The sequence below is a fragment of the Sphaeramia orbicularis genome, chromosome 16, assembly GCF_902148855.1.
Source record: "Sphaeramia orbicularis chromosome 16, fSphaOr1.1, whole genome shotgun sequence".
Classification (NCBI taxonomy): Eukaryota; Metazoa; Chordata; class Actinopteri; order Kurtiformes; family Apogonidae; genus Sphaeramia; species Sphaeramia orbicularis.
Window position 1 is genome coordinate 10,928,645 of NC_043972.1, and position 11,530 is coordinate 10,940,174.

An 11,530-nucleotide genomic window follows, 5' to 3' on the forward strand; every position below is an offset into this window, starting at 1 on the left:
AAAACAGCATATAGAGTATTTAGAACAATATTTCCTATTCTATGTTATATACTATCACTAATTTGTCATTTCTTCCATCAGTTGCCACAGTACTGTGTTAGAAAAATGCACAGCAGAATGAACTGAAGTATACTCCACTATATGACCACAGTACTGTGGCAACAAGAGGAGAATGAGTTCATGGAACAGTATCTGTGATTGGCTCTAGTCCGAAAATAGGCAAACCCATATTTTGTGCCACAGTACTGTGGCAGTAGACATTGCCAAAATGATAACATAAAAACCTGTAGATGATAACTACAAACTTTCTTTGTTTTAATGCAAAAAATTACTTGTGAATAACATAATGACTTAAAAAATTATAAAAATGTACATTTGCAAACTATCCTTTCATAAAAAAGATGGTAACTTTTTAAAAAATGACCTTTCTTAAGATGAATAAGTGCAATTTTAACAACATTGTGCCTCAGTTTATACATACATGTGCATTACAGTTCAGATCGATAAAGGCGCAAAACATTTAAAAACAGGCAGAATATTGTTAAAATTGCACTTGATTTTCTTTACACATTTCATATTGTTCATATTTTATTGTTAAAGGATAGTTTGTTAATGTAAATATTTTCATAACTTCCATTTTTTGGGCTTAGAGTCTGGTATTGACCAACTCTATATGTAAAGTGTCATGAGATAACTTTTGTTATGATTTGGCACTACATAAATAAAATTTGATTAGATTTTTTTGTCACATTTAACCAAGAAGAAAATTTGGAGTTGTCATTATTCTTTGTTTTTTTTTTTTGCCGTTATTTTACTTGAGATCATTAAAAAGATTCTAATGTGTTAGATGAATATATATGTGTGATGGTGAGTAGATGGTGAAGGTGTAATTGCACATTACAACTTTCACATCAGTGTTACTAAATGTTTTGTGTATTTGTAGACTCAGAGAGAATATTATTAAACATTTTAGATCAGTAGGTGCTTTTGGTCACCAGTGGCTGTTTGGGTCTTTGAGGGTTAAACGGTATTTTTACTTTTTTCACACTGAAACATAGAAAAAAAAGAATAGAGTTGACATCTTTTATAGGTTATTATGGTTATTATGATTTTACTGGTCCGACCCACTTTAGATCCTATTGGGCTGAATGTAGAACCTGAACACCTCTACTCTGCTCCAAACACCATCCATTCCAACAAAAAAAGAGTCGCCTTATAACAGAACTACACTCACCAGTTTGACTAATCGATTATTTACCTTCATAAATACATTATGGTTTAAGTACAAACTGAAACATGAGATGAATCTGAAGCGCCTCTTTCTGACCTTCCATTAGCAAACAGGCGTTTATTGCCGTGTAAACACATGTATGTAGCGCTGATCTTTTCTAGCTCATTCTAACAGAAGAGCAGACTTCACACATAAGCACCGAGCTGATGGTAAAACAGGAGCAGGTGAACGCTGGAGAGCCTCCTCCACTGGATGAGTATTACCTTGAACAGATCTCAGCATTAGACACAAGGACACACATCCATGACATAACAGCAGATAATAATAACCAGTATCAGTACGTCGGCCTGGAAGATTACGTGATCCGGATTACAACAAAAGTACTCCAGTGATTTTTCAGGAAATATCTGAAGGGAAGAAATGTGTGGAAGTGCATGGTATCCATTTAAAGAATAGGTATTTTTATTTAATTTAAAAAAACAAACAACAACAAAAAAATCTGTTATTTTTATATATGTTTAACCTTTCATGCCAGGATTATGAGAGCTCTTGAAAAGTGTAGAAATGCATGGCATCCATTTAAAGAATAGGTATTTTTATTTAACCCTTTCATGCATAGTGGTCACTCCAGTGGACAGTTCTGCTCCAGCTGTTCTCTTGTATATTCATGGCTTTTGTTGGTTTAGTTCCGTATCAGCCGACACAGTGGCTGTTTACGCACCATCCCATTCACTGATATTCAGACCATTACTGTCACTTTGCTGTTCTTCATAAACCTGATCTGCACGGACAGGTTTGAGTGGAAATCACCTGTTATTCGTTAGACACAAAGGTTTTGGGTTTTTTTGCGTGTTATTTCCATGACGTAAGTAATAACTAGGACTAGAATATGTTAAAATGTGAGAAAACATCAGATTTGCAGCATTAAAAATGTTTTTATTTTATTGTTTTCATATTACTTTCTTATGGAACAAGATTAGGGCCACTGGACTTTAACTCAGAATTCTACTTTTTTTCCTCAGAATTTTGACATTGATCTTGACAAATCTCAGAATTCTAACTTTTTCTCAGAATTCTGACTTTTTTTCCATAATAATAATAATAATAAGAATAAGAATAAGAATAAGAATAAGAAGAAGAAGAAGAAGAAGAAGAAGAAGAAGAAGAAATAATATTGGACCTTAGTTTATTGTATTTTTTCCAGTGGCCCTAATCCTCTTCCGTACTTTCTGATATTGGGTTTTAAACACGTGTCTTTACTTCAAAAATTAAATGCATGGACATTTTTGTAACTCCATGAAAAAAAAAAAAAAAATTGATCACATTGTTTTGTTTTTATTCATGTGTAAGGAGGAATAAAAACATTCAAGAAAAAAAATCTTTACTAAGGTTCTCGTAATTCATGCATGAAAGGGTTAATTAAAAAAATATATATTATTTTTATATATATTTAACCCTTCATGTCAGGATTATGAGGTCTCTTGAAATGTGTGGAAAGGCATTGCATCCATTTAAAGAATATGTTTTTATTTAATTTTTAAAAAAAAAAATCTTCTTATATACAATTTAACCCCTTATGTCACGATTATGAGATCTCTAGAAATATGTAGAAATGCATTGCATCCTACGACGGCGTATTAGGGACACATAAGAAAATAAAAACACTTGTCACTACGAGAGTAAAGTCGTAAAATACTGAGATAAAACCCGTAATTTTATGACAATAAAAGTCGAATACAAAAAGAGTCACAATTTAACAAGAATGAAGTCATAATATTACAAGAATAACATAATAATTTAAAAACAGGCGGGAAAAACAGCATAATTTACAAGAATAAAGTCGTGGTGTATCCACTGCTAGCCCTGCAGCCGACCACTTCCAGTCAGTTCCTCCTCCACAAAACAGGTAATTTGTAATCCGTTGGGTTCTTATGACCAAACAAACCCAAACGTGTGCAAACTGTCTTCAAAGTCCTACAACTAATGCTAATGGGTTGATGGTGGGCGGGGCTAATAGGCTCGGTATTTGGCCTTTGTGCGTAAAACCCAAATGAAAGTAGAACCTCACAAAATGTTCAGAGTTTTATGTGACAAGTGAATACGACTTTATTATGATTATATTTTTCCCGCCTGTTTGTAAATTACAACTTTATTCTCATAAAGTTATGGGTTTTATCTTGATATTTTAGGACTTTATTCTCATAGTAACAAGTGTTTTTTTTTTTTTTTGTGGCCCTAATGCGCCATCATAGCATCCATTAAAAGAATATTTTTTGTATTTATTTATATAAAAATATATAATTCAACCGCTTATGTCAGGATCAGGGGTCTCAAACTCATTTTCCTTCAGGGGCCACATTCAGCCCGATTTGATCTGCAGTGGGCCGGACCAGGAAAATAATACCATAGTAACATATAAATAATGACAACTCCAAATTTTTGTCTTTGTTTTAGTGTAAAGAAAAAAACCCATTAAATTATGAAAATACTTACTGTTATAAACTATCCAAACAAAAAAGATGTGAATAACCTGAAAAAAATGAAATTTCATAAGAAAAATAAGTGCAAATTTAACAATATTCTGCCTCCACTTATTATTTCTACATGTGCATTATGGATCAGATCAAAGACACTAAACATTTAGTAACAGGCCGAGAATTGTTAAAATTGTGCTGAATTTTCTTTAGACATTTCAGGTTGTTTATATTTGTTCAGGTTATTCACGTTTTATTGTTACAGGATAGTTTGTAAATGTAAATATTTTCATAATTAAATGTTATTTTTTTGCACTAAAACAAAAAAAAAATTAAGTTGTTAATTCAAGATTTTTTGCTTAATTGAAGATTTTTTTTTTACTTAATTGAAGAATTTTTTTTGCTTAATTCAACATTTTTTCCTTAATTCAAGCTTTTTTTTTTTTTTTTTTTTTCTTAATTCAGTTCAAGACTGTGGAATTTTTGACTTTGCGAACACATCCCACGGGCCAGATTGGAACCTTTGGCGGGCCGCATTTGGCCCCCGGGCCGCATGTTTGAGACCCCTGGTCAGGATTATGAGAACTCTAGAAATGTGTGGACGTGTTGCATCCATTAAAAGAATACATATATTTTCTTTTGTTTGTTTTGAAATCACATTTATATTTTTAAAAAAATGTATATGGTAACCCCTTTTGTCAGGATTATGAGACCACTTCTTTTTATGACAGTCTAACAATGTTACTTTAATGAATGACGAAGGACAGAACGCTTGAGAGACATTCAAGTTGATCTAAAAAGACAGAAAAAACCTTTGTTTTCATCAGGACTGTGGAGCCTTGGTCAAAGTATGGGTTCTTTTTGTCTGTATTTTCATGGCTCATTTTCAACAGCTTTATAAAATGTTTTATTTGCAGATCTGACCTACTTTCAATTATAACATCATTCAATAAATATAAACATGGCTGAACAGTTTGTTTTTTTTTCCTTGGACATTTCATTGTTTCTTGCACATCAGTTAATCAGCAGCAGTTTGTGTGAAATGCTTCAATATTTCATGTAGATATCCTGATAAAACATTTTGTTTTCATTAACTTTGTGCATTTTTGTCATTTCTTTGTTGATTAATTTCTTCCAGAGTTTTTTTTTTTTTTTTTTTTTTGACATATTAGTCTAATATCAGTTACTTTTACAGGTCTAATATATGCACACACAAAAACCTGCTGTAAAAATCAATATTTTTCTAGCTTTTAATGGTTTAAAATTCTGAAAATGTCAGAACTTATGGTAGATTTGAGCAGAGCTGAGTTGGTTTTAAGAGATTTATGCAGAAAAAAATACTTTTATGATGACTTTAATGCATTTTTTTTATGCATGTACTGACATTTCAGATGAGAGGATCCACAAGAGTTAAGAAAATATCAAAGCTGGATTACAATTCATGCTAAATGAATTTTCAGTTTTCCATTTATGCCAGTATGAAAAGGAGAGGGTGTCCTTGGAGCATGAGTTTACTAGTTTATTGTTCATAAATGGGAAAATAAAATGTTCATGTTAAAAACATCTGAGTCCCAATAGTGACTGGATTTTAAATTGAAGTTGTAAGAGCTGATTTGATTCACCTCCTACAGATACATTTAATAGTTTAACTCTGCCTTTATTATCTTTTTTTTTGTCAAAGATCATCATAAAGTGAGTTTCTCTCAACACCCAGTGTTTACTTTTGTGTCAGTTCCCAAATGATTTTTTTTCTCCATTTATCCTTTTTAAGTGATTTATCACCATTTATTGTATCCTCTGTATTTTACATTTTTCAGCGTAAATTATGTATTTTCCTATATTTAATTTAGATATTAATGAAAACGTTATTATATCAAAACAGAGAAAAATGAAGAATGTAGCCTTTAAGTGATTTAATCACCATTTATTGTAATATAATCCTCTCTATTTTGCAGTTTTTTAGTTAAAACATTGTTTTTTCTTTATTTAATGTTCTAATCATGTAGATGTCCATAAAAGCTCTGAATGATGTTGATTAAAGCTTCATTATTTACTTTAAGGGCCAAGTAGATTAGCATATAATCCACAAAACAATGAAATTGGATGTTGTGATTTCTAAAAATGGAACCTAGGGGCAGCATATACAAAGAAGACAGGATCCAGAATAGAACCCTGTGGCACCCCAAAGCCTTCAAATTCAACTGTTCTTATATCAGAACAGAGAAAACTGGGATGGATTTTGATGAAATTTTCAAAAAATGTTGATACTGGAACAAGCAACAACTGATCTGCCTTGGTGGAGGTCTGCGCTGTCCGAGTGCTTTTCTAGTTTTTTTATATGTACATGGATTTTTTTTTTTTTAAACCGTTCAGATCAGTCGATGCTTTTAGTTGCTGGCTGCTGTTTGGGTCTTTATGGGTTAAAGTCTTGTATTGAATTCACCCACAGAAGTAAAGGTCCGACATAACCCCCCCCCCAGGGGGTGTCAGGTGAGTTATTTCTTTATCAACGAGACGAATCAAAAAGGTCAGATGAGGAAGTCGACAAATCCCCTCCATCACAAACTAAACCTACCAGAATTCTACTCAGTTTTATTCGTTTTTGCCTTATATCACTACATAGTTGCCTCACAGGCCTTTACAGAATTAGTTGAATAAGAAAATAAACGACCTGAATTCTTCCAGATGGAGCCGATCGTACGAGGGGCTGCTGGGTAATTGCGTTCTGCCGTGGGAGTTTGGACGGTTGTGTGTCATCCTGAGTATCGACTAACTGGTTTGTCTGTCGTATTGACTCTATTAACTGAAATGAAGTGCAGGAAAACTCCCACATCCAGAGTGGTTCTGGTCAGCCTGAGCTGCCGCTGTGTTTCTGTGGAGGTTTTCAATGGAATTCATCAGCACAAACACAAAAGGTTCATGTCAAGGTTATAATAGTTTTGGATTTTTCATTAGAGTTTGGTTTTATTTAGTTTTGACTTGCTTTTTCTCTTATTCAGTTCATTTTAATTAGTTTTTAGAGCAGGTTTGCTACAAACACAAACAAATATAGACAAGAAACATAAAACCACTGTTTGGAGCTGAGACATGTCTATGCTGCCTTCAAGTGCTGTGGAAATTATGGTAAATACATGTTCTGAACTGGAAAATTGCACATGAACGCTCCTTACGTTGTTTTACCCATTAGGTAAATTTTTTAGAGCAAATAATTATTATAATAATATCAATGGAATGAAAAATCTCTCTCTCTCTCTCTCTCTCTCTCTACTGCCTTTCAGGATAAAGTGTTACTATGTAAAATACAAAACTTTAACATTTGTTTTATTTTCTATTTTATTTATAGCTGCAGAATTATATATTTCTGCTTTTTCTATATTCTCTCATCTCCCAAAATTAGGGGAAAATTGTTCAAAAACTCATAAATGCATTTAACACATTTCGAGGGGGTTTTCTTTCTTCCCTTACTGAACCCAAAAAAACCCGAACCGTGGCTTTGACAAACCAAAACGTACCAAAAAATACTAGTTCTGAACTCCAAAATTGCACATGAATGCCCCTCACATTGTTTTTCCATTGGGCAAATTTTTTGTGCAAATTATATTCGTGCAATTTTAGTGTCAATGGAAAAGCGAATAATTACACACACCTATCAAAATGGAGTTTGACATGACGTGTATCCCCAAACCTTTAGTGTTTTCATCTGGTTGATTAATGACTGGGTTCCACTGACTCATGTTTGTTGTCGAACCGCTCCTGAACTCCTTGGATTCTCCTTTGTTCCAATAAGAATGAACAAACTGCGGCCTCCAGATAATAGTCATTAATCATTCGGCGTTAGCGGCTGCAGAAGAAAATCAATACCTTTAGACTAATTAGAATGCTCATACAGATATTAGACTTCATTGTTAACCCGAGCCGCGCGATAAATCACAACTTATGAACCTCATGTGAAGCCGCTGGCGTTCACGATACGACCACGGAAATGAGTTCCATTCAGCGCTAGTTAGAGAAATAAGTCTGAGCAGCAGAAAGCCTTTGCCTGGAGCCACGTCCAGTTGTTGTTCCGTCAGCGTACGAGGCCAGAGCTGGGGTCAGGGAGAGTCCGATCCCCTCACCCCCCCCGTCAGCGATATGACGGGAAAGTGAGCTGGAAATGAAATGTGCTGCTGTGTAGACACACCTGACCCTGCTCCCATCACCTCTACACAACCGCCAGCAACCAGCTGCTTTTGTTTGGTTCGGAAACTCAATCTAACACTTACTCCGCCGCAAATATTTGAATTATCTGATAACGTGTCAGTGTAATTGAATTCATTTATGAAAGTGGTTTAACCCTTTCCTTCCCAGGGTTCATCTGCTCTCCAGCTGTTCTCTTTTTTTATTCATGGCTTTGGTTGTTTTAGTTCCATATCAGCCAACACAGTGGACGCTGGTGCATCATCACATACACTGACACCTAGTGGACAGTCATGGGAAATGTGTTTTTTTTTTCTTTTTAACTCATAACCAAGATGGCTGACAGGAAGTCAGAAATGCTAAACATCTCAGGAATATATTAGACCTCCTTCTACATCAGGAAACACCCCTGAAGGTAGAAAATATATGAAATCATCAAGTAACATCTAAGGATTAATATCATTGGTAAAAATTCTACATATTTTATATTGGAAGATGCTCGCAATTAATCCCATGTTGACTAAAACTGGACTCCATGCATCAGTGTCTGTATTTACACTGTTATTCAAACCATTACTGTAACTTTATTATTATTTATTGTAAAGCTGATTGTTTTAAAAGAGTAATATTTAGGTTTTTTAAATGGAATTCTTATTTTCCAACATTTTCCTGTGGTCTCCATAAACTGTAAATGCATTAATTCAACTCCACAGGTCCATCTTCAACCCTTTTTCTGAGTAATGACATCAGTATCAGTGCCCCCCCCCCCCCCCCCCCCCCCCAAAAAAAAAAAACAAAACAAAACCTGTGTGGATGGCCAATTTTGAGTTCAAAACAGTGACTAGTTTACAGGTCTGATATATTAAAAGGGGAGATAATATCAGATTATCATTATTAAAATGTTTGTATTTCATAGTTTTCAGCATTTTCTGATATTGGTTCTTTAAATTAATAAATTTATTTATTTAATTATTTACATCCCACTGAATGGACATTTTTGTAATTTCATAAAAAATAGGTTCACAAGAAAAATTTTAATTGCATTGTTTTGTTTTTTTCTTCCATGCCTAAAAAGGAATAAAATGGGGGAAAATCTCAGCTAAAGTTCTCAATTCATGCATGAGAGGGTTAACCCATAAAAGACACAAACCGCCATCACTAACCAAAACCATCTACTGATCTAAACTGTTTAATACCTGTTGATCCACTAGTCCTATCAGTGCATGGAAATAATTGGTGTAAAATACAGTTATTCATCTTTTCATGGTCATCATTTGGATGTTCAGAGGCTCCGTAGTTACTGTGGAAACACTGTCATCTTCTACAACACTGATTCACCAGTCAAACCCATGGAGTTGGATCAATGACAGTGGATGGACACACTGGGTTTATGTTCAGTTAATGAGAGATTTTTGCCGAAAAAGCCACCTTTTCTTCAGTTTTTTCTGTTCTTATATAATAACAGTTGAATTCGAAGGCTTTGGGGTGCCTCAGGGTTCTATTCTGGATCCTGTTTTCTTTGTATATGCTGCCCCTGGGTTCCATTTTTAGAAATCACAACATCCAATATCATTGTTTTGTGGATGGTGTGCTAATTGGGCCTTTAGGTAAATATTAAAGCCTCTGTGCAGGTCCTATTGGACTATCTGCAGGATGTCATCTGTCATCTTCTACAACATTGATTCACCAGTAAAACCCATGGAGTTGGATCAATGACAGTGGATGGAGACACTGGGTTTATGTTCAGTTAATGAAAGATTTTACTGGAAAAAAACTCATTTCCTCTGTTTTTTATATAATAACCCTCAACTTTAATCTAAGCTTTTATGAACATTTTCATGATTAAATACAGGAAAATATCTGATTTATACTGATAAAATGCAAAATGCTGAGGACAGTACTATAATAAATGGTGATAAATCACTTAAGACAAGGTTAAATATTGAAAATTTCATTTGGGAAGCAACACAAAAGTAGCACTGGGTCTTTATGGGTAAATATCAGTACTAAAAAAACCCAAAACAAAGTCACATTTTTAATTGTAATGATACTGATGATGCAACAACACCAGCAAAAAATGTCAAAGAAACCCCCACAAATCACCAGGTTGTGTGTGTTGTGTGATGTTTGAGCAGTACAGTCCAGATCGTCCACAGATGGGGGATAAATGACCCGGGCTAAATACTCATCCATATGATACTTTTCACATGTGACGACCAGAATCTGAGCAGCAGCTGAGGAAACACAGACACTGGAAGAAGAAGAAGAAGAAGAAGTTGAGCACCGTTCCAAACAACAAGATGCTGAGATCTGCCACCAGTTTGGATTTTATTCATGTTGTAGAAGCACTGTTTTCATTTCACATTAATTATCCTGAATGGGGGGTGATTATGCATCCATTATCCCAGTACCACTCATTCATTTATTTGTACTCTTAATGGGGGATTAATTAATTAAATGTTATGATGTTAAAATATTCAGGGTACCCGCTAAGACGACGTTTTCATTTGTGTGATTGTGTGAAATAAAAAAGGTACAGGTTTCATTTGTGGTTTGTAATGATTGGGGGGGGGGGGGGGTAAATGCAGAGAATGCAGAGAGGGGGGGTCTGAGTTCAAAGGTCATTTCTCAAATGATGTTGAACTTTTGCAGCTCTTTGCAGTTTTTCCAAAATGCAAAAACATGCTCCTGCAGTGTTTAGCAGAGTACTTTAGAAGAGGTTTTCTGTTGGATTAGGGAGAAACTAATGGGGTTCTAATTACACAAGTGGAAAATAATAGTCATAATTAGATTTTAACTACCTGAAAATTAATATTGTGAGTTTTTTTTCCAGACCTTATATCCACATTGGGACAGACTCCAGGTCTGGCATATGTTTCTTCAGTAGCTCAGAATGCACTCATGTTTTTTTCCCCATTTTAATGAATTAACTTCCAGCAGTAACGTGGTGTTATTCCCCACTATGAATGTGGAAAGAAGTTAATTTTCCTACCAGAACAAAAAAAAAAAAAAAAGCCCAGTAAAGACAAAAACAGGCTGGTTTGAAGCAGCGTATCAGTTTTCTTCACCTTTTTAGCAGCGGCTGTAGACGAGTGTGAAGTGTTTGATTCCACTAAATACATCAGAACCTTTAAATATGACCCAAATATCCTCTTAACACTGGGATTTTAAAAAAACAAACAAAAAACAAAACAAAACTAGCCATTATTCCATTATGCTGTTTTATTATGAAGCCTTCCATTTCATTTATTTTTCTGGTTCTTATTATTTTTCTTATTATTTTTTTTATTTTATCATGGACAATCCCAATTAATTAACTCACTCTATCAATAACAGTAAAAAGGGCAGCTTTAGCCAACATGGCTAGTATCCAGTTGTAGTCCCCGGCGTTATGACAATAGGCACCCTGATAAAAAAAAAAAAAAAAAAAAAAAACAATGTATGACAGCACATTAATTAAAAAGAGAGTCAAGGCAGCTACGAGACAAGATAAATCAATAAATAGAAAAGAGAATCACTACAATCATACAGAGACAGCATAATTGTGTCGTGGTGCATTCCCCATAATTAAACAGGAAAATTACCAGTACTTATACCTAGAACTGCCACCGGGTAAAAGTTGGTGATGATTTTCACATAATTTTTGTTA

At 34.3% G+C, this 11,530-nt stretch overlaps 1 long non-coding RNA gene across 1 annotated transcript; it reads right to left on the minus strand.

Annotated features, from left to right (window-relative positions):
* Window positions 1-5,822: 5,822 nt before the first annotated feature.
* Window positions 5,823-10,388, minus strand: LOC115436171 (uncharacterized). Its single transcript, XR_003937783.1, has 3 exons — window positions 10,378-10,388; window positions 7,500-7,502; window positions 5,823-5,932 (listed from the first exon to the last, which is right to left on the minus strand). It is a non-coding gene; the product is annotated as an uncharacterized LOC115436171 (long non-coding RNA).
* Window positions 10,389-11,530: the final 1,142 nt, after the last annotated feature.